We start from the raw sequence: 24,458 nt of genomic DNA, 5'->3' as shown, positions 1-24,458 counted from the left end.
TACAGAGTCATGAACTCAACCTCTCCCCATTATTGTTTGTTTGTTTTTGAGTTTTGGTCCCCCTATCTAGGCTAAAGCCTGGAAGTGTGGTGGCCACTCTTGGGTCTGATTCCAACACTTATTGACATGAAAGCTTTAACCTGCTCCATTTTTTTGTAGTTAGGGTAACAGTTCTCTGCTTCTAGGGGCTCACCTTACTAGTGCTGAATTTAATACAGATACTTGATTGGTTATAGCTCAGAACTCTGGAGCTTAAGAGATCCACCAACATTATTTAGCTTTCCCAGCAACAGGGACTACATGTCTGTGTTGCCATACTCAGCCCCAAACACTATTATAATGACTAGAATCTTGAGGCAAGACAGCCAAGAAAGAAGAGTGATATCCTTACTCTGAGTATGGAAGACTGAGTGACCTCAATTACAAGGGTCAGATGAAATCCTCCCTCTGACTTCCCTCTCCCCCAGGAAGTAAAGTCTTTAAAATCAAGTTTCTACTCCAAGTGGGGAAGTCACAAGAAAAGAAATAAAAGAGCTGGTAGACTACTCCTCTGGGCAGAATCCTGAAACTCCAAGAGGAGAAGAAGAAATAATTCGTGGTCATTAGCATCAAATAACCTTTCAAGAGAAGAAGAAAGGTCTATGAAATAAGAGTGCTCAACATTTGAGCACTGAAATGCAATGAAGATTGTTAGCCATACCTATGGGAGCAACAGCAGATAGTTGCAAAGACATTGGCAACCTTGCAGCATCCCAGTGAAGAAAACAGTATGTCAATTCTCCCCAAGAACATGAAGGAAGAATACGTCTCTCACACATACACTCCCTAAGAACAAGAGAAAAGAAAGAGTCTAAAAGGGGAGGTGCTATTAGCACTGTCATTAGAGAAGCCCCATAGAGATAACAGGAGAAATACGTTGAGACTACTTGTACCATTTGGGCAGGATGCCTCTGCATGCTGATGTTATCCAGAACATTTAAGCAGGCCTAAGGGAAGTGTCTGTTGCCAATGGATAATTAGTTCTTTAGGCATATTTGGTTGTTTGTGGAAGGAGGGTTAGTCCCAGGAAAGTCTCTGGGTTTCTGTTCTGGGTTTTCTAAGCAGTTTATTTGACCAAAATGCATCTCTGTAACTCTTAGTCTGTGTGCTGACTGCCCAGGAGCAGTGTTGGGTCTGTATTTCCTTCCCTCAAGAATTTTTTTTATTCTGGTGATACTTGGTACCATCCCGGTTGTAAGGTGAGTTTTCAGATTTTTAGAACAGGTGAATTTTGTTATGATGAAGCTATTCAGAAACAACTGGAACTATATTTATGATATGGTGACTGTGTTAAGGCATCAGTCCATTGAAAGTCCTGGACATAACAGGTACATTTGGAGGAGCTCCCATGAGAAACTGAGAGGCATAAAATGAAGGCACCTGTGGTGTCTGATTCCCTCCACCACCAATGATGCAGAGATTGTAGAGCATAAACAGCTGTCTGTGGCTCCTGCCGCTCCAGCATCCCCACATTCTATCCATCAGAGTTTGGAAGGCATCTTGTGATCAGGTCCAGTTATGGCTTATCTGAATGATACCAGCTGAGCTTGCTGTCCCTTCTCATTATCAGAGAAGATTAAACAGGTAGCAACAGGTACTCCTAACACATACACCTACAATGTAAATCTACAGACATCAGGATGGCTTTGGAAAAAGCACTCGCCCAAGTGACTTGTAGCCTCACCACCAAGAGACAGGGAACTATGCTAGTTGTGAGTGGGCCATAAGCAAACACCTTGGCAGCAGGTGGCAATGAATGGACGATATTATGAAATGGGGAATAGGGCATAGAGGAAACAAAAGAATTACTATGATTGCCACCTCAGTGTTCCCATCTTGTCTTAAATCATTCAAGGGGAAAAGTGTATGCGGTGAGGGAAGCTCCTTTCTTCACAGTCCCCAACCCTGGAATCATACATAGCCTCTGACTCTCTGTCTCCTTCTGTTAGCCTATCTCTCCTCTGCCAATACTTTCTTCCCTTATTTGGTTCTCTACAGCTCTGTACTCATATGCATGTACATGCACATGCTAATCAGGTCACAGATTTAAAACTAGAAGAGGCTTCAAAGTCCAACCCCTCCTCATTTTACAGAAGAAGAAACCGAACTTCAGAGAAGTTAAGTGACTTACCCAAGGTCACACAGCTCAGAAATATCTGAGGCAGGATGTGAACCCAGGTCTTCCTGACTCCAAGTCTAGAGGTCTAGCCACTACTGACAATAAGATAAAGTGACTTAGAGGTGCGGACCACCTTTTTTTCAAAGAGCTGAGGACGTCAATATAATTCAGTTTTTTAGGTTAGTTTCACATTGAAAAGCACTTAATCAACCCCACCATTCATATCCCTGGTGGCTAAGGTTTAAAATAGCCTCCAGAGTGTCACGATGCTGATCCCTTCATTTCTGAGGCCCCATAGGCCTGTGACCAAAGCTTCTTTCTGAAATTTCTCCAGTCAAAACCCTAGGTCTCCTACCTCTTGACCTCTCTACTGTTGTTTTCTAGTCTCCCTTTTCCTGCTAGGTTTCAGGGTCCCTGAACCAGCGCTTTCCTCTCATCTGCCAAGATTTCAGCCTCTTCTCTTTCCTGGGCCTAGGTTCAAGGCTCTTTCCCAGCACCATTCATGCACAGCCCTCCCCACAGGCAGCCAGATTTTAAATCAGTCACAGCTTCACTAGCATACGAGAACATCTGCATTTGGTAAAATGGGAAAAGGGAAGAGAATAAGCATTTATATAACACCTCCTATGTTCCAGGCACTGGGGTAAGTGCTTTACAAATGTGTGTGTGTGTGAGTTCAGTCATTTTTTCAGGCATGCCCAACTCTTCGTGACCCCATTTAGGGTTTTCTTAACAAAGATACTGGAGAGCTTTGCTATTTCCTTCTCCAATTCATTTTGCAGATGAGGAAACCGAGGCACCCAGGGTTAGGTGACTTGCCCAGGGTCCCACAGCTCATAAATGTCTATGGCCAGATTTAGACTCATCTTCCTGACTCCAGGCCTGATGCTCTATCCTCTGTACCACCTCACTGACATACAGTCAGAAGAAGAGGATTTTCATCCCACCTCTGCTACCTATTACTTATTTGATGTAAGCCAAGTCACTATGCCTCTCTGAGCCTCAGTTTCCTCATCTGTAAAAAGAAGCAGTTGAATTAGAATGCGAGTTCACATGGGAGAAGTATCTATATTGCTGGATTGGATACCAATCAATACCTTCTAGAAGCACAAAATCAGGCTGTAAACAGTACAGAAACACAGAAACCACTGCATGCTAGAAGCAACCTCTATGCTCCCTCTATGGTAGCCCTTTTCATCAGTACCTAGTGACTGACTAGCCATTACTCCCATCCTTCAATAAAAGAAAGAGTCCAAAGATGACTGCCCTCTTGTGGTGATAAGGTAGAAGAGCACTAGATTAGTACTGTGAAGACCCGGAGTTGTAATCCTTATTGTATGTGTCACTAACTGGCTGTGTGACTATCTGGGAACTGCCTTGACCTTTTGTGTGCCATGGATCCCTTTGGCAGGCTGGTCAAGTCTACGGATGATGCTTTCTAGGAATGAAGTCTTTAGGTGCCTAAATAAACTGCGTGTAAAATAAAAGTAGTCAATTATATTGAAATAAAGTTATCAAAATATTTTTAAGAAGACGTTTACTCACCAGGTTAAGAACCCTTGTTTTAATCTAACTCTTTATTTAATCAATGAAGAAGATGAAGCTCAAAGATGTGAAATAAGGTCCTTGGTCCAATCTGGTACTGATCTAGTGCTTTTCACTTCATCACCACAAGAGGGACTCTTTTCTTTCTCTTCTTGAAGGATAAAAGACAAGCAAGTATGGCAGAGTTATGCCTGTAGACTGCCCCACAGAGGTCTTAATTGTACCACAGAGCTGTAACAAGAATATGATTGAAAAACTTCAAGACAACTGTGGAGTCTGCGGGGAGGTATAAGTTATAAGATATAATGGGCAAAGGGAAAGGCTAGACTACCCCATGTGAGTTGTCTGCTACCGTGTTTATTGGTGTGGGAGAAATTGAAGATGCAACGGAGGAAGGGAATAATTGAAAAAATAAGATCATAGAGAAGGCACAAGAGGTGGAGTCACTTCATTAAAAGTATCAGAAGGTCGTAGATTTACGGTTGGAAGGGATCTTTGAGGCCATGTAGTTCAAGCCCCTCATTTCACACAACAGGAAACTAAGTTCTAAAGAGGTTAAGAGACGTGCCCAAGGTCACACAGGTGGTAACTGGATAAAAAGCATCTCTTCTTCTGAGACAAGAGGCAAGGAAGAAGAGAACAGATAGTCTCGCAGTGATCCTGAAATGGACAGTTGGAAAACAACGAAGTTTGGGTGACATCTTCTTGGCAAACTGGAAAAGCAAAGTTGCTACGGTGATTTCACCTCTTACTTTACTGAGAATATTGAGGCCATTTGTTGTGAGTTCCCTCTTCTACCCATCTCTTTATCTCCCAACCCTTTGACATTTTCCCCCAGTCTCTATAATGAAGTTGCCAATACCTCTTCATGTGCCCTTGATCTCATCTCCTGCCATTTTCTTCAACAGATTGGCCCCTCAGTCACTCCTTCCCCCATTCTCTAATCTTCAACATCTACCCTTCTACTGATCCCTACTTCCATCAAACAGACCAAAGTTTCCCCATCTTACAAAAGCAAAACCAAAAACCTTTCACTATGCTCTACTCCACCTCCCTCAAAGATATCATCCAGTACCTTCCCTCCCTTTCTCAATTAAATTGTCGCTTACGTTTGTTGTCTCCATATCCTCTTCTCTTACTCCTCAATCTTTTGTAATGTGAATTCCAACCTCATCAATCAGCTGAAACTCATCTCTTGTACATTATCAATAATTTCTTAATAGCTAAATCTGAGGGCCTTTGTTCAATTCACATCCTTCTTGACCTCTCTGCTGCACTGACACCATTTACCACATTCTATCACTAAGTACCCTCTCCTTGCAAGGTTCTGATAACATTACTCTCCCCTGATTCTCCTCTTACCTGTCTGACTGCTCTTTACCAATCCCCTTTGTTGGCTCACTATCCATATCATACTTCCTAATTGTGGGTAATTTCAAAAGCTATGTCCCAGGCCCTCTTCTCTCTCTGTACTCTCTCTTGGCAACCTCATCAACTCTGATGGGTCTAATTATCATCTTTATTAGTCTTTTTCTCAGAGCTTTAGTCCTATATCAACAACTGGTTAGTAGATATTTCAAACTACATCCTACAGACATCTCAAACTCCATGTGTGCAAGACAGAATTCATGATCCTTTCCCCCTTCCCAAACTTACTTCTCTTTGAAAGTTCTCCACTCCTATTGAGAGTACCATCATCCTTACAGTCACCCAGATTTGCAATCTTAGTGTTGTTTTCAACTCCTCTCTCTCCCTCCACATATCTGATCAGCTGCCAAATCTTGCCCTTTTGTTTTTCACTCACTTAGACATCAGGACCTCCTCACTTCTAATCTCCATGTTAGTACTCTACTCAATAAACTCTAGTGGGTCTCTATTACCCGTAGGACCAAATACAGACTCTTCCATGAGGTCTTTAAAGCTCTTTACAACATGGCCCCATTCTATATCTCCAGCATTCTTACACATTATTTCCCCCTATGTGCTTGTAGATTTCCCATGTGTTACAGTAGGAAGAGGCGGAACTAGGTGGTGCAGTAGATAGAACATTGGCCTAGAATCGGGAAGATCTGAGTTCAAATCCAGCCTCAGACACTAGGGCAGTCACTTAACCCCTATTTGCTCAGTTCCTCATCTGTAAAATGGGGACATACTGGAGAAGGAAATGGCAAAGCACTCTAGTATCTTTGTCAAGAATACCCCATGGACTTGTATACAGAGGGAGACTGAACAACAACAATAACACAGTAGGAAAAACAATAAATTTGTAGTCAGAGGTCCTAGATTCAAATCCTACATTCCAGCCCTTCTTGGTCTCCTTGCTATTACTCCCACCTGACACTTGATCTCCTTTCTCCATATATTTGTACTGGCTGTCCCCTATACCTAGAATGTCCTTATTCTTCACCTCTGCTCCCTGCAATTCCTGTATTCCTTTAAAACTCAACTCAACCTCTTCCTTCTCCATGAAAGCCTTTCTAGTTCACCCAACTGCTTTTCCTCCAAGTTTGCTTTTTATCTATGTTTCATGGGTTGTCTATATTATTCCTACAGACTATCTGTATGTATTGTCTCCCCGTTAGAATGTAAGCAACTTGCAGGCAGAGATGGTTTAGTTTTTGTTTTTGTAAATTCAGCATCCACCACAGTGTCTGGCACATAGTAGGTCCTTAATAAATAACTGCATGGAAAAAAAAATAAATGATTGCATGCTTACTTGATTTAAGCACTTCCACATTCCCGTTCTCATTTATCCAGAACATGCCCTGTATGATACGACAGGCAAAGATTATTCTACCATTCTGCAGATGAGGAGAGTGAGGAGTAGAAATGGTAATCAGCTTGCCTAAGCCTACACAGCTAGTTAGTGACTAGACCAGAACTGGATTCTAACTCTCTTGTTACTCACTCCCACTGGGTTGTGAGTTCTTCCTACAATTTTGTTCTCCAGTTCAAATTTTCCTCTTGCTAACTCACTTACAATTTTTCCTGGGAATGTATAAAAAAGGACTACAGCATTTTAAAGTACTCAAACACGTTCAACAATACCTTGAAATGTAATTACATATAATTACAAATGATATGCAAGACAAAGTTTATGGGCATCAAGGATACTATAGAAGCAAATTCTAGTTTGCCAAAGCTTGTCGATTGGAACCTCTGAAATGTTCCTTTTCCTCTCTGGCCTTGATCAGTCTGTGTTAGAGTTCTGTGACCCTCGGCTGCCAGGGTCCCTCCACTTCTGCCACAAATACATCTAAGAGAGGAGGGAAGGGGTCAGAAGGGATTGTCCAAGATGCAGACCACAAACCTATGGACTTGTCTATTCTCGAAGATACTATGTTTTATGTGATCGCTGTTCTCAGGGAAAGGGAAAAACATTTGTTTTGAGAATAAATCCCTCAAATTGAGCATGTGTTCTTGAGGCTATGTAAAAGGCTGGTAGGGGTTGAATTTTCTATTATTTAATAGTCATGTTGTAAATAGAAAATCCTTAATACAAATACATTAACACAAGTATTTCTGGATGGTTCACTGAGTTTTCTAGGGCTGCATGCAATGCATAAAACTGCTTCAAGTGTTGCTTTAAAAAATATTTTTAGAAAGTGCTTTTCCCACTAGTAATTCAATAGTTATCTGTCATATGACTTAAACTAAAACCTAATAAAGTAAAAAAAAAAACCTTTTGTTAGAACACACACAAGCACACACATACACACACACAAGGCCTCAGGAAGCTTGTATTAGACAGAACTCAGAACACAGGACTTCCTCAGGAGTTCACAACACAACGGAGACAATAAAAACACACAGTAAAAACTACTGAGCACACTAAATTTCTAGGACTTCACTAATTTGCCACGAAAAGATTTCGCCTGGCTCTCTTACTCTCATTTCTTCCAATTCATGGTGCTCTGACACTCTTATCCAATGCACTAGCTTCAGCACCAGCACAGAGGTTCCATCTTTTTCTATTTTAAGTGCTGTCTATGTGCAGCTTCAAGGACAGGGAGGAGTCGCTGCCTTTATGAGGACTCCTGATGACTGCTGCTACCTTCCTGTTCCCACAGCTCAGCGGCTCTGCCTCCCTGATTTCGGTGACAGTCAGTACCTCAGGTACAGTACCAGATACAGACGATGTAAACTACGAAACTGTGGCCCGGGGAAAACCCTAAGTTTGATGTCGTTGATAGGCCCCTTCATTCTAGCCTTGTTCGAGCTCACTGGCTAAAGTAGTTTTCATCTCAAGTGACAAATTCCAACCTTTGACTACTCACTTTTCCCTTCTCTCATTATCAAGATAAAACAAGTGTGAGTCTCTGTGTGTATGTGTGTGAGAGATTTTGGGTGCGCACACGTACGAGCGCACGCACATGCAATTCTGAGCAAAATCTCAGACATATGGAAAAGTAAACACAAAAAATTAGCTTTGTTCCTGCCATTCATTTCTCCTACCCCAAACTCAGGGAAAAAGAAGACTCCTATTGCTCACCAATAACTCCATATAAGCTGAACAAAAGGAAACTTCAAACTTGCTTTGTGGCAGGGTCTCCATGGGGACCAGCCTCTTTACTGAGTTTGAAAGAATAAAGGGTATTTTTGAACTTGCAAGTGCCTGAAAGCATCATGTTTGTGAAGTGTGGTTGGCATTTTCTAAGATTTGAAAAAAGCTAATAAAGCCCAGCTCCTCATAAACTCCATGCAAGAAATGAAGAATGGGAAATTGTTTTCTGTTGTGATTGTCATTTTTTAGTTAGTATGATTTTATAAAATTAATTTGAAAAGTTTGAGGAAAAGAGTGAATCCACATATAGTAAGTGAATAAACAGGTTTTGTTTACACGGGCAAATCAAAAGCAAATATGCTAAGCAATTACCTAAAACAGAATTCCATATCCTGTCTGGGTAATTCAAGTCACCTTAAAGCCCTCTTCCTTCTTCTTTCAACAGGAGGGATTTCTGGTATACATTTGCCAGGTAATTGCTTTGACTCTTCAGTCTTATTTACCTATAAATATAGCCATCATTAAATAAATCAGAGATACTTTAGGCCTTGCCTATAGTGAAGATGGAGGTACAAAAACAAGGCCCAAAGGCTACTGAGAGACAAAATTAACAAGAGCTTTAGAAGACAGGAAATCTATAGTTCACCTCAGAAAAGCAGCCTCTTTTTCCCTACTTAAAGGTACAATCATGACACAAGTAAATTGTACAAAAGTGAGAGATGGGCTATCTCAGGAGCAAGTGACTGCCCCCTCAAAAGAGGATGGATGACCACTTTTTTGGTCTAGATAGAAGCGTCTACTGTTTCTTCTAATTTCAAGATGGTGTGATCCTATCAATCTTCGAAGGTCACTGAAAATTACTGAAGACATAAGAACCTCACACATTGGTGACCCTGGTTCTATGACCCTTGATTTACCTGTTTCCTGTTGACATGGCTGCAGCATTCCAGCTCCATGGCCCAGAATCATGCCATCTGGTTCTACCACTTAATTTCTAATTCAAGTCAACTCTACAAATAGTTACTGAGTACCTACTATGACAGGCCAATCCCATTTGTGTAGGTGGATGGGAACTGGGAATGTCAGCAGGCAAGTCAGGATAACAGATACACCTGCCAAAAGAACAGTCTCCACTTCCAATGAGCTTTAAGCCCCAATTTTCACAAACAAATAAGAGACCTTCTAATTAGCAGCCCCATGCTGTATAAGGAAGCCTTTATATAAGAATATCTTTCTTGTTGTTTTTTTTAATTTTCACATTAGTCCTGTTGTAAAGAAGAATTAGAACCAATAGGAGGAACCACAAGAAAGAAGAAACAAAGCAAAAAGAAGAAAAAAAGAGCAAATAGTATGCTTCAATCTGCATTCAAACTCCTTATTTCTTTCTCTGGATGTAGATAGCATTTTTCATCATGAGACTTCTGGAGATGTCTCAGATTTTTGCATTTACTGAGAAGAGCTAAGTCTATCACTGTTAGTCATCATACAACATGGCTGTTACTGTGTACAACGTTCACCTGTTCTGTTTACTTCACTCAGCATCAGTCCACAGAAGTATTTTTTTTAACCTTTTAAACTTTTATTAGTAGTTGTTTCTGAAGAATCAAAAGAGTTAGCAAATTCCTTTAGATTCATCAAGACTGTATTTTTTTGAATTTAGAGCTTTAACAATGTACAACATAATACAAAACAAACCAAAAAGACCGATTTCTATTACTAGATGTTACCAAATGTGTCATTCTAAAGTAGTGAGTCTATTCCCCAAGAATGATGTGGAAAGTAAAACTGAAACAAAATTGTCAGTTAGGGCTGGGCTAACGAGATTGTGGACTCATTCCCCCAACCCCATTTGAAACTGCTTCCAAAGAAATTCCTGTTTCACACTGAATATTAAAGTGTCAACTGAACAGTTTCCTAGACCTGGGGGCTTAAAGCCTGGGGAAGGTTGTCAAGGGCTAGAGTTAGATGCCCTGCTCCAACAAGATCCAGCCAAGACTTGAGTGTGGGTAAGCACAATGGCTGCCAGGCAGAAAGGGCAGACCAGAGCCCAAACTCAATGGCACTCTTCATGCCTTTAAAAGTTTAGGAACCAGTGTTACACTATGTTAGAATCTAATATGGAGTTCATTTTTAAGAGGAAAAAAAGTAAAATCAAATAAACACCCTAAAAACCCTTTCCATTGCACTAGATATGGATTTCAGTTCAGCCCATCTAACAGTGAGGGATGTTTTGGTCCAACACATGACATTCAAAGCAGCACTGACTATCTCTGAGTCTCTCAGAGGGAACTCCAGAACACCCCTGTATCTCTCCTGATCATGGCAAGGGTGAGAACACACCAACAAAGTTTGGTCTTGAATATATGTACAGTCCCCCCAGTAAAAATCAGGGCCACGCTGGGAAGGGCACTTCTCAAAATACAAATCAAATTAATTGGATGGGTGACATGGGGGCAGGGCTTGGAGGACCCAACATTCCTTATGCTTTACCTTCCTCCTCCCCGTTCCCACAGGGATCAGACTCTCACACAGATCTATGTGTGATGATAAGTCTCCATAAGGTACAGAAGTACTCTTCCTGTCTCTTTCCCTCCCACCCCCAACAACAAATCCAAAACAACATTCTCTCTTCTTCCTAAGGAGAGTGTGAAGCCACTGGAGAGGGAGGGGGCCTCCAGGGACTGATGGGAATACGTGGGGCCTCCCAAAGGGAGAGATGCTCCATGGCAGGGTGGAGGTGGGCTGGGGGCCTGCTCTCAGCTGGCACCTGTCTGAGCCATCAGGTCTACCAATGCATTGTCCTGGTCGTTATTGTGTAATAACAAAACTTCCTTAATGTCTTCAGTTCAAAGTCCATTTCCTTAAATTTACTCATTAACTGGAGAAATTCTGTTGTCTTTTCCTCTGAACACTGGTACATTTCCAAAGCTTCTTCTACCAGAATGGGATCAAAGCCCTTTTCACAGAGTTGTCCATGTGCAAACAAATAGGCAAGAACCTGCTCTATATTTTCTTTCTTCATCATGACTTTCAAGACACAATCATAGGAGTAGCCCATGTTGGCCACTGTCTCAACACATTGCCGCTCACTGGGGGACAGTGCTGGCAGGTCCGAATAGGTTGGTGTACTTGAACCCTGGGGACAGCTGGGGGTGTTGGGCACTTGAGATGTCCTGACACTGTGAGGTATGACCCATCAGCACTGTATTTGGAGGTGGTGACTCTTCTGTACACAATGACAAAACAAACAAGGAAGGCAGCTGGGATGAGGGGGATAGTGCTGGTGTTTCCTTGCCACTGTCCAAATTTAAAGCTTCAAGTCCCACCCCAAGGTATTCATTGAGTTCACTAGCATTGTTCTGGGAGCGGGGCTTTAAGGAATTCAAGAAAGTGCCATTACGGAGGCAGGTGGTGCTGTGAAAAGTGCTTGCAAGTTTTGCTGTCTTCTGCTCACTGTCGTCTGAGTCATTTGGGGAAGGAAAGAGACCTGATATTGCTCACAGCAGTGATAGGAGGGAGGGTCACTTTGGAAGACAGTGACATCTTTTCACAAGTACCTAACTGTGGTAAAGTGATAAAGCCATTGGGTTTGTGAAGGGGCTTGAAATCCAGTGCAGCCCTTTCTAGAGATGCCAAGACTTCCTGGTCCTGCAACACAGATCCAGACCCTCCTTTGGATAAGTTATTGTCTAAGATCTGGGCCACAATAGGTCCAGTTGTACCAACAAGAATATTTCTCAGTTTCTCATCAATAGTTTTTAATTCCATGTTATTAAATGGGTCCTCTTCACATTCAAAGTCAGCGGGTTGAAGTCTGCCTTTGTATGAGATGGGCTGAGAACCTTCTGTTTCATGGCACGGGTTGGGGTGAGAATACTGTTGTGCTGTAGGCTGGCAAGGATGGGGTTAATGGGAGGTGGCATTGTGCTCGGCAGTGTGTCTTTGAAAAACTCATTTTGCTGTCACCATCTGGGCCACTCTTGGAATTCACTTTGGATTCTGTTTCTTCAGCCTTTCCCTCAGCTTCCCTTTGAGCTTCCTGGATTTTCTTAATGTCTTCTGCCCAATCGATTGTTGGTTTTTTCCCCCCCAAGGAAAAGTCACATTGTATTTTCCTGACAGCTTGTAAACACTCAGGCAAGGAGAATCCAATAGGCAGACCAACTTTAGCTGGTGTTCTGAATTTGTCTCCTATTCTTAAATGGGACATCATCAAGGTAACTGAAAGTTCCATAAAAATCTGAACCCGACTTCTTAGAAGCCATTTAGAATCCGAGCGCCGCCGCCGCAGCCGAGACTTCAAAGGTGTTTCCGCCGGCTGGCCGGCCGGCCAAAGGTTCCGGCTCGGTCCCCGCAGCCCTTACAGCAGCCCCTAGGGAGAGAGAGCGGCGCCGCCTCCGGCTCTGCCCTCCCCGGGCCATACAAGTCTTTCCAGGTTTTTCTGAAGTCTGCTTGCTCATCATTTCTTACAGCACAATGGTATTCCACTACATTCATATACCATAAGTTGTTCATTCCCCAAATGATAGGCATCCCCTCAATTTCCAATTCTTTGCCACCACAGAAAGAGCTGCTATAAATATATTTGTACATGTGGGTCCTTTTCCCATTTTCATGATCTCTTTGAGATACAGCCCTAGAGGTGCTATTGCTGGGTCAAAGGGTATGCGCATTTGTATAGCCCTTTGGGCATAGTTCCAAACTGCTCTCCAAAATGGTTGGATCAGTTCACAATACAGTCATTGTTGGAAATCTGAGCTAGAAAATTCTACCTTCCTCTAACTTCTTCCCTTTGGTCCTTTCTAATTCTGACCTTTTAAACCACACAGAATGTCTAATCCTTCTTTCACATCAACGTCCTGCAGTGATTTAAACATAGCTATTTATCTTCATTTTGTCTTCTCTTTTCCAAGCTAAATATGCTCTTAGCTCTTTCCATTGTTCTTGTAAGACATGACTTTCAGATCCCTGACCCCTGACCATCCTGGTCCCCTTCCTCTGATGACCCACCCAACCCATCAACAGCCTTTGTAAAATGTGATACCAAGAAGTGGCAGATGTGGTCTAAGCAGCATAGGGTAAGTAGAACTATCACCTCCATCATTCTAAACATCATACTTCAAATAATGTGCCTGTGTACTAAGTTACTGATTGCAGATCTCACTGACCATAAGAAAAGAGTCTAATTCTGGACGCACACATCTCTAGCCGATGTTGCATTCACACTCAGACAACACTGCAGCATTAGCTTTGTTATCATTGCATTTTGGTCACTTAGATGCATATAAATGTTCTGATGGTTCATGGACCACCTGTCCAGATGGCATGTGCCAGGTGAGGCACAGCATCCACACTCATGCTTAAAGCTAGAATCCAAACTTCCTAGCCTGGCACTGGGGCATCTCGACTACACTACCTACCCAGTATTATTTTCTACTATTCCTCAATATATATCCTCTATTTTAGCCTTACTAGTGGCCTTCTCACTGATACCCTAAACTTTCAGGGGTGGGGAATTTGTTCTGTGAAGTTTGGATTCAGTCAAAGGGTCTCACTTGACGACCTTGACCAGCCTAGGTCCTCAAGTGAGGCCCTGTGCCTGAATCCAAACTTCACAGAACAAATCCCCTTAGACCTCTGCATGTATCAAGTTCAAAGTAAGCAACAAATGAACAAGTCATGCTATTCATCTCGTTGAGAATGTCCACTTTCCTCTCCTCCTAACACTCAACCCATCCTCGTAAGGTAGCTTGAATTCCATATCCTCTGTTAAATCTTTCCCATAGATTCTAGCCTAATTTCACGTCATCCTTCTCCAGGACTGCCATATACTACCATTTAATTATGCCATATGTCCTTCATCTTTTCAACTAAAGTCTAAATTCCTGAATGGAATAGACTATACCTTGTGCCTCTTTGATATTAACAACGAGTCACACATAGCTCTGGACATTTTTTCACCATATATACTAATAGAGTTTTCAATTTTGCCAATGACTTTTGGTGGGACCTAGAGCAAGTCAAAAGCTCTCAGGGATTGTTTCTAGGGTGGTGCAGTAGAAAGAACAATAGCTTTGGAGTCAGAGGGTCTGTGTTCAAATCCAGCCTCTGTGACCAGCTATCCATATCAACTTGGGTAAGTCATTTAGCTACTCTGGGCTTCAGTTTCCTCTTCTGTGAAATATGTGTGTTGGACAAGAGCACCTCTGAAGTCTTTGCCAGTTCTAATCCTATGACCCTATGATTCCTCATCTATAAAATAAGGGAGTTGAAAGATCCTTTCCTGATATAAACTTCTATAATTCTAATTCTTCCCCGAGGCTAAAGATGAGTAATAGGGCAAAAACCCCACCATTTTATTTCTTACCTATTGTGAATTTATTATTGTTACCATTGAATTATTGTTACTATTACTACTATTATTACTTTTACTACTGTTACTATTACTGCTATTACAACCATCAGTGGTATTTTATGATGGTTATTTGCACCTATAAGTCACATGTACATAGTATTTTACAGTTTTATAAAGTCCTTTCCTTATAACAACACTCTGAGTAAGCAATGCAAACGTTATTGTTTCAATTTTACAAATTAGATAAGAAAAGCAAAAATAGCAAGAGGTGGAAATGAAACCAGATGAAATATGAAGGCCTTTGGTAGTGACAGGGAGGGGAAAGGAACAAGTATTTATTAAGTGCCTACTTTGTGCACAAGAACTATGCTCAGTGCTCTCTATATTATCCTATTTGATAAAGGTAAAAAATATCTATAAAATAGATAGATAAGGAGAACAATGCATTTTGAATGAAGCAGATTAAATAATTATGTAAATTCCAATAGGGATGAAAAGCAATTCTGTGATTAATTGTATAATGCAAGGAACCATGTGAGCAATTAGTTATTTCAAACTCCTTGAATTTGACTCTATTTTCCAAGGTTATGTATATCCTCTTAATACCCAAAATTTCAACCCTGTCACAATAACTCCTTCATTATGGTTTATGATCATATGATGCTCCATGCTCACAGAATGGCAATTAGTGTCACCAAGCCAAATTTAACTACATTACAAACTATGTTGTTCTACCTCTAGGATTTCCCTTTCATTGTACGATGTTTAATTATAATTGCAAGTGGCCATTGGGAGGGGATGTGAATAGGCTAAAGCAGTGTGGTCACTGCATTTATCAGCAGAAGCAGAATAAATAAAAAAGGAGAAGGATATAGATGATGAGCCTCAAAAGAGAGACCCCCATTCAGGTCTGGAAAAAAGACAAGAAAGCCTGTACTGCCACCTACTGTTTGGCAGAACTGAATGGACAAAGATTGGCTTTTACCTTTGATTTTCCCTGAACTACCACCTACTGCCTGAGAGACAGGAGCCCCTCAGGGACCAGCCAAGAGGTCTGACATGAGGAAGCTATGCAGACCCAAGGCTTAGAGTTTCTGCTTTTGCTTAAAGATTTTAACACTACTTAAGCAGCCCAGGAGAGAAGAAATAGAGCTGCCAGTAGAAAAGCATGATTATAGTGAATAGTTGTGAAGACTGTCCCTTAGGGAAACAGAGGATATCAAGGATCATAGACTAGAGTTTCAAGCTGCCTCAGGCACATGTGTTCTATACACATGCATTTTATACACATATGCCTTTCTGCCATGGTACTGTAAGTTTGTGCTCACTTTCTCTCTGATGATCACTACATACAGTCACTGTATGCATCAGCAGGAGAGTATTCCCCAGCTTAGGGGTGGAAAGTTGTGTTATTATTATTCTTGTTTTGTCTTCTGTTTAGTTAATGTTTATAATTAAGAGCTAATGGAATTTAGTTGGCAAGTTTGTTAAATGGGAAGCACACCGATGGGGGCTCAGAAGCTATACAGTACAGTAGTAGAAGTTTGCTCCCTCCACTACAGTTACTCTGAGAGTTAGCTGCAGCAATGTGGCCGTCTCCTTCAGAAACCCCGATCCCAACCCGTCACGTGAGAGTGCAAGTTGGGGTGACCCAGTCAACCCTGAGATAGAAGAGAGAAGAGGGGTTGGGTGTCATGCCTTTACTATAATATCTTGAGAAGTCAAGGTTTATGTAGTCCAACCCATTCCTGAAGATAAATCTTCTCTATAATATCCCTGCAAAATGATCATCCTGCCTCCACTTGAAGACTTTCAGCAATGGGGAACTCATTACTTTTCAAGTCAGCCTATTTCACTTTTAGTTAGTGCTCATTGTTGGGAAGTTTTTCTTTATATCAACATCATAACTGTCTCGATATAATTTCCAACAAATGGTCTTACTACTGCCCTCTGGTGCCAAGCAAAAATAAGTCATAGTTCTCTTCCATGTGAAAATTATTCAATTATTTCAAGTCAGCTATGACGCACTCCTTGCCAACGCCCAACATCTTCTCTTCTCTAAGCTAAACATCTTTCACATCTGATTTACTTCATAGTCCTTGTCATCCTCCCCAGACAAGCTTGTCCATGTACTAACAGGGTATGGACCTCAAATAAATTAAGTAATTTAGACAATATAGTAACATCTCATACAGTTTTGCTTGTAAGGCTGAAAATGAGGCTCCACTGTCATGAAAGGGTTAACCTCTCCTCAAAAAGCCTCCCTTTCAAGGAATAAAGTACACAAAGGAAGAACTGAGCCAATTATGTTGTTAAACATTCTTCTTTGGGTAAAGGAAAAAGTACTAAACTGACAAGTCAAGCATCCTGAGTTCAAATAATAATTCCCCTACTTACTAGTCATGTGGTGATGAGCAAGTCACTGAGTCTCAGCCTCATTTTTCTCATCAGTAAAAGTAGGGATAGTCATATTTGTACTATCTGACTCACATGCTTGGAAACTTGTAAAGCACCAAACTAATGTGAGCTATTATTAAAAAAGGAAATCCTTCCCTGGCTCCCATGGCTTCTGAATTACAATTCTTCAACAATACTATATTTGCTGCTATTATTGTTTGTTGAGCCAAAATCTCTCAGTTTGCAAATGACTCCCTAGTCATATGTTAAGCACATTTGAAAACTACATTAACTCTTTTAGATCAGGGAGATACCATTCAAGCAAGCAAACAGGGATCATCAAAGATCTTATTTGCATCATGTATAAGAGTTAACATGGTATCTTCCTCACCATAACATTGTGCTCTTGGGGAACAGAAGCATTATTATCCCCTTGTATATAGACAAAGAAATTGGAGTTCTCCACAACTCATTGCATGGAGAAATCCTTTCCTCCTCATCTCTGCCTCATAAAATCCCCATTTCCTTCAAGTTCATCTCAAGCACCACCTTCTATGGGAAACCCTTCTTGGTAACTACTAGAGCCTTTTGATCTCTATTGTATTTAACTACCTTATATTCATTCTGAATATGCTTACTTATTCTGTATATATTTAAATATTATATGTTATATCCATTGATAGAATATAAGTTCCTTAAGAAAAGGACTTTAACTCTTGTCTTTGTAGCTCCAAAGCCTAGCATAGTGTCAGTATATATAGTAAGTACTTAATAAATGCCTGTTGATTATCACTTCTTTGGTACCTATCATATGCTGCCTTATATTGTTATTTGCTGCATTTGACTGGGACCTCTGAATTCTTGAAAAAAAAAAGATAAGATCTTTTTAATGTGATGATATTTAAAACAGAAAGCACTAAACGTTGATTAATAAACCAAACTTAGACTTGGTCACAATTCTATTATATCTATTATGAATGTTAACCAGCAGGTGGTGTGGTCTGGAAAGGCTGGTTATATAAAGGAAAATTAAAAGTAAGAGGTAATCATTCCTCTGACCTCCCACCTTTGGAATGTGGGCACCAATTCCTCCTTGCCCCTGGCCCCTAGTGAAGACTTCTAATATGTTCAATTGTTTTTCAGTCATGTCTGATTCTTCGTGACCCCATTTGGGCTTTTCTTGGCAAAGATACTGGAGTGGTTTTCCTTCCATTTCCTTCTCCAACTCATTTTATAGATGAGGAGCTGAGACAGACAGGGTTAAGTGACTTGCCCAGGGTCATACAACTAGTAAATGTCAGGCTGGATTAGAACTCAAGTCTTCCTGACTCCAGGCCCAGTGCTCTATCCATTGAACCACCTACTTGCCCCCAGGCCAATAAAATCACCAATGAAAGAACAATAAAAAAGCAACTTTGCCTGAGGCAAGTGCCTCTTTACACCTCCTAAATCTCAAGACTCAAGGCCAAGGGGAATGATTACAAGTCACAGTGATTAACCTTTTTCTGCTTCTGAGGGCCTTATACTAGTTACTAATAAATAGATCAAAACCATGAGATTCTCTCATGATTATGGCTCAAAGTCCCAAAGCTAGAATAGAAAGAATACAGTTGTTTTAGAGTGACATTCAAAGCTCTATTCTGTTTATTTCTCTGTATTACAATCCATTCATTGGAACTAATATTTAGTCTGTCTAGGTCAGAGTACAGTGTGGTAATTGTTGCCATGCTCTCAGATGAAACGCCTCTCCGAAGGCGGCCTAAAACTGCTCTATTAGGATGTCAGAGCTAGAAGGGATCCTGGAGAATCAGAAGGTTCAAACTATTTACTTTACACAGGAGGAAAGTGAGCCTTCAGGAGGGAAAGTACCTTGCTGAAGATCACATGACTAGTAATGGCAGGGCTGGATCCAGAAGCTAGGCTTCTGGCTCTCATTCCATTGTTCTTTCCACTACAGAACTGTACAGGTTATATGGCAACACAGTGTAGCGTTTGTTCGAGCCTAAATCTCTCAAAGAGAAAAGTTAAGTGAATTGTACAGGAGAGGTAAAATTCCATCAAAAGTAATGTGTTAGATTAAAGGAAGTTATTTACTTCATTTAATTCCTTAATCCCCAAGAGCTTGTGGATGGTCTATATCCAGAATATTCTGCTGATCTAGTCATCAGGAATTCTCTGCAATCAACACAACAAACATATTCTCTGGGTCACCTAAAAGCAGCAGTGTGGCTAGTAAATAATTGACAATCAACTCTCAAAAAATGTACACACCACACATTTTAAAGTTTAATCTGCATTAACATTATCTCTATCACTCTCTCAAATCTAGACAATCAACAAGACTAATAAAGCCCTGACTCATAATATTTGCCTATTCCCAAAGTGTAAATGCTCACAATGAAGATTTAACAATTGGCTTTCTGCAGCTAGTAGGAGCTAGCTCTAGCTAAACCCTTCCTAATAATCTCTATTTATGATGAAAAGGCACTGGGTACTCTTTGTAGAACAGGTCTCACTTGGAACCCATGCAGTCAAGTCAAACAACCAGCAAGAATTTCCTAAAAGCTGCCCACATGCCAGGCATAATTCTAGGTGCCAAGGATACAAGACAAAAAAATGAGGCAGTTCCTAACCTCAAGGAGATTATATTTTCCCAGGGCTGACAATGCGCGAGAGAGTGCGTGCGTGCGTGTGTGTATGTGTGTGTGTATAAATGTTGATGTGTGTGTGTCTGTGTATACACAGACACATGCACACAAATCTAGACATAATTCAAACACAAACATGATATAATATTTAAGGAAGGCATTAGCAATTAGGAGATTAGGAAAGGCTTCAAGTAGAAAGTAGACATATGAACAGAGTTTTAAAGCAAATTAAGGATTCCAAGAGATGGATGTGAGTAGGAGGTGCATTCTGGGCATGGTGACAGCCTGTGTAAAGACACAAAGAAGTGTGCTAAGTTTCACGTTTGAGGAGCAAGAAGGCCATTTTGGCTGAGCTACACAGTGCATGAAGGGAATGATGGGTAATAAAGCTGAAAAAGAAAACTGAAGCCAGGTTGTGAAGAACTTTAAATGCCCAAGAGAGGGATTTGTATCTGTCTCTGGAGTTTATGGAGTAGGGAAGCAGAATGGTTAGAGCTCTGCTTTAGGAACATTTCTTATTACATATTATACTTAAATTCTACTACAAAGCCAGGCTGGAGGTCTATGGAGTTCTTTGTGATGGGATTGGGCCAAGGGGCTGTAGCAGGAAAGAAAAATGATTTACTGATAGTAACAAAATGATTCTCTGTTCTGACTAATTCTGCCATTAGTTTCATATTAATTATTCCTGACATTACTTAGCCAGGCTTTACAGAAGAGGAGAGGTATTCTGTAATCCCAAGACAATAATGTGCTCATGGAATAAAGTGCCATTTGGAGACTTCTCTGATTAGCTCATTGGGTAATAAGGAAAATAGTTTCCTTTGTCTACTCACAGACAGGTACTTATTTCAGGACAGCGACTGGCCTCATCTCATATGGACACAGAATCAGTAGACTTGGATTTGAGTCTAGGTATTGCTACTTGCTCGGGCGGCTAGGTGGCACAGTGGATAAAGTACCGGGCCTGCAGTTGGGAAGACTTGAGTTCAAATCTGTCCTCAGACATTTACTAGCTGTATGACCCTGGGCAAGTCACTTAATTCTGTCTGCCTCAGCTGCTCATCTGTAAAATGAGCTGGAGAAGGAAATAGAAGGAAAACCACTCCGGAATCTTTGCCAAGAAGAACCCAAATGGAGTCATGAAGAATTGGACATGACTCAACAACACTGCTACTTGCTAGCTGTGTGACTACAGGTAAGACCAAGTCTCAGTTTCCTCATCTGCGAAATGGAGATGATAGCAATGTCTCTATCATCTACCTATGTGTGTTGTTGTAAGTATCCAACGAAAACATGTTGGTGATATCCTTTGTGACCACAGATACTTCTAACTTCCATAATTCAAGGAGCCATGGTTTTGTCCATCTGGGTTCCCCACCCACCATGCTAGATGATAGTCCTTGTATGTCTGAGCAGACAGTCTCATAATTGCCATGAATGAAGAATGTAGCCAACCTGTTGGAGCATATCTCTGAACCTAGCTAGGTTGGACCTGGAGGACAGACGCTGGGTCCTTCACCAGACTTATATCTGAAACCTTTCCAAAGCTTGCTCTTTGCTAGGTATGTTCCCTGAGAACCCAAGGTCAACTTCATGCCATGATGAGGCACCAAACTAGGACTTTAATGGAGGCTGTCGACATAAAGGCCTAGATGAATAAAAGTATTATTATCTATTCTTTCAGCTTTATTCTGTAATCCTCTCCTTGGCTCACTCTATGGTCTAGCCAATTTGGCCATCTAATTTGTCCTCACACCTGACACTCCATCTCCTATCTCCATCACTCGAATGTCCTTCCCTCCTCATCTCTGATTCTTAGAATCCCTTGTTTCTTTTACAGCTCAGCTCAAGCATCACTTTAGGCATGAAGCTTTTTCCTAATGCTGCCAGATCCTAGTGTCCTTCTTCCAAAAATAAGCCTGTATTAATTTAGTATATAAAATCTTGTAGGAGAGGCAGCATGGCATAGTACATTAAAAACTTGCCTCCAAACCAGAAAGACTTAGATTCAGGTTCTAACCTCTGACCCATACTAGCTGTCTGACCCAGGGGCAATCTATTTAACATCTCAGTGTCTCCTTTAATTATTGTCTAAAACTCTAATTTACAGAGAAGTTGCTGATCAGAGCAGTGCTGGTCAATGTTTGACAACCTGACTCCCTCACAAAAAATAATATATGTCCACACTCTTTTAAGTTTAATCTGCATTTTAACACTTTCCTGAGTTCAGACAATCAACAAAACAGTAAGTTAAGTCTTGATTTGTAGTAGGGATTTCTTGGCTCATAAGCCAGTTAGAGCTGGTTCTATCACACTCCAGGTGCTAATCTTTAATGATAGAGGAAATTCCTTAATTGGGAATTCTCTACACCACTGAAATTAAAGGTGTATTAAACACATTCTGTGTTTACTAACTGATGTACATGTTGTCTCCTCCAATGGACTGTAAGCTCCATGAGGGTATAGATTGTTTTATTTTTGTCTGTTTCCACAGTGCCAGGCACAAGAGAGACACTTAATAAGTGCTTGTTAATTGATATTGTTATTGATGTTGCTGTTGTTGCCATAATAGGAAGTGTACCTTGCCTTCAAATCAATATCAAACCCATTCCTAAGTGTTCTACCCAATGCACTACCATGAAAAACAATTTCTGGGATCCTTGTGGCTCTTAAAGAAACCATGAAACACAATTATGCTTTCCAAGATTAGGGGAATAACAGTGGGCTATAGAAGGTTCACTGCAAAATCATTACTGATGGTGATTTATATTAATATTCAATCTCTACTCCCTTTGGGAAACTTTGTTCCCATTCATTTTATCCTATTGTATAAAATTTCAATTTGAAATGCTAACACTGAAGAAATCAACCTACATCTTGGTAGCTTGAGAGTGGGGGAAGGGGGAAAAATGCAGTGGAGAAGATTGGCCAGCCAGCAAGAATGAGAATTAAAGGAATGGGTAGATGGTTGGGGATTGGGGAAGGGTTAGTAGCTACTGACTATTTCAAGATGTGCAGAGGGAAAGATAGGGCTGAAGAAAATAAGCCTCTGAGATCACAGTTGGTGGCTTTTTTTTTTCTGACCCTTCTCTCCCCAACCCCACTGGGAATCTCAAAAGCTGTATGACTATTCTCTGACTATTTTTCCTACTGACTTCCCAGAAAATAAACATGGAAAAAGATCTGATGACAGGCCACAGGCCACTGGACTTCAGCTGCTACAACTCTCAGGAAGACCAGGGAAAGATGTAAGAAAAACTACACCGGTAGCTCAGTAAGCCCCACCGTTTAGGAAGGTGCCCAGGCAGACATGCACAGAGAATATTATTAGATATTACAGACTATGAGGATTTCAGCTTCCTTTAACCAAAGAGAGAAAGTTCATAGCTCTTCCTTGTAGAACCAGGGCCTTAATTATTTTAAGAGATTCAGAACTACCAACACCCCTCAATCTAAGGCAAACATGCACATTTCAGCCTTCAAGAGAGTGCGTGTGGGGCTCCTTCCTTAGAGTCGACTGAAAAGTAATGCCATGCATTTTCAATAGCTGACATGAAATTTGATTTGATGCAGAATGGTCCATGCAGACTTTTCGAAGTTATTTTTATATTAAAGCATTCTTGAAAAATTTCTCCCCAGATTTAGGTTTAAAAGTTTCTCAGACTCAGTAAGTAATTGTTACAGTAACGAGTCCTTACATTTTAATTCTGTCTGCTCCAGATGTTAACATCTAGACTGTTTGCTTTTCATTCTCCATCCCTATGTATTTCACTATAAATCAGTACATTTGCAAATGCTTTGGTTTAAAAAAAAAAGAGAGAGAGACAAGCAGAATTCAGGCAGACGAGGGGTTCGGGAACTCACCTGATTTGCCAATCTGACCTACTTGTTTGTTGGAGATGATGAGGTGGGCAAAACTGTTCTTTTCTTGCATTGAGAACCATGCCGGGCCTTCCTGTAACTTGCATGAAGAATGAGTAATACAGCAAAGTCCTACGTTCAGGGCTTGCTGGGTGTGGTCCCTAAGGCAAGGTACAGCATTGGTGGTCCACTGGGCAAAAAAGAAATGCACTGGCAGGCTTGGTTGCTACACTATCACAAAATAGTTTCTGGCCTTTTTTTTTTTTTTCATCAGGCCAGGGGAATGAGCTCCATCCTGTATAATAACATAACCAAACAACAGTCAGGGAAACTTGGCATGCACATCCAAGCTAATAAAGTAATGGACTGATATAGTGTATTAATAAGAGCCTGAATTTTATACCCAGCTGGCAAGCAGCTGGATGACAGCTGGGAGATCTGAGATTATTCCCCAACAGATAACAGGCGATCTTGCTCTAGGGGTTACTAATATCATCATTCAAGATCTTTAGCAGCTGAAGAAGAAAAGCTAGGCCTTCAGTCAATCTTCCCTCTTGATTTCTGACAGCTGGGTTCAATCCACAGCTGGTAAAAAAAAACTTGTGTAATGACCACGCATAGGTTTTGTCCCTCACTCTGGAATACCTAAAGAGTAGTTTAGGGTCTCAGGGTTTCTCCCCCACCAATAAGGGGGCTGGACGGCAGCCACAGGATGTGGGCTCAATTCCCAGCTGGCATAGAACTTGGAAGACGACCATGAAGTCTGGGTTCAATATCTAACTGCTAAAGAGTTTGGCTCCCAGCCTCGCTGTGTGGAATCAATCTCCAATTGATATAATGCTTTGATAACAAACAAGCAGCATGGGTTAAATCTAGAAACTGAAAAGAACTTAGATAAAAGTCCTAAGACCTGGAGTTTGGTCCCCCAAATGGCACAGAGCTCGGATGACATTTGGGAATGGGTTTAATCCTCAAATGGTAAGAAGT

General features: G+C 41.0%; 1 protein-coding gene and 1 pseudogene across 1 annotated transcript in view; both read right to left on the bottom strand.

The window, feature by feature from the left end:
• HPSE2 (heparanase 2 (inactive)) overlaps positions 1–24,458 on the bottom strand; it is a 703,572-nt gene that overhangs the window by 311,760 nt on the left and 367,354 nt on the right. The gene's annotated exons all lie outside the window — the stretch shown is intronic.
• On the bottom strand, positions 10,964–12,487 carry LOC114039812 (annotated as a pseudogene).

The sequence above is a fragment of the Vombatus ursinus genome, unplaced genomic scaffold, assembly GCF_900497805.2.
Source record: "Vombatus ursinus unplaced genomic scaffold, bare-nosed wombat genome assembly UNPS02000749.1, whole genome shotgun sequence".
Taxonomy (NCBI): Eukaryota; Metazoa; Chordata; class Mammalia; order Diprotodontia; family Vombatidae; genus Vombatus; species Vombatus ursinus.
This window is presented reverse-complemented; position numbering and strand designations above follow the sequence as displayed.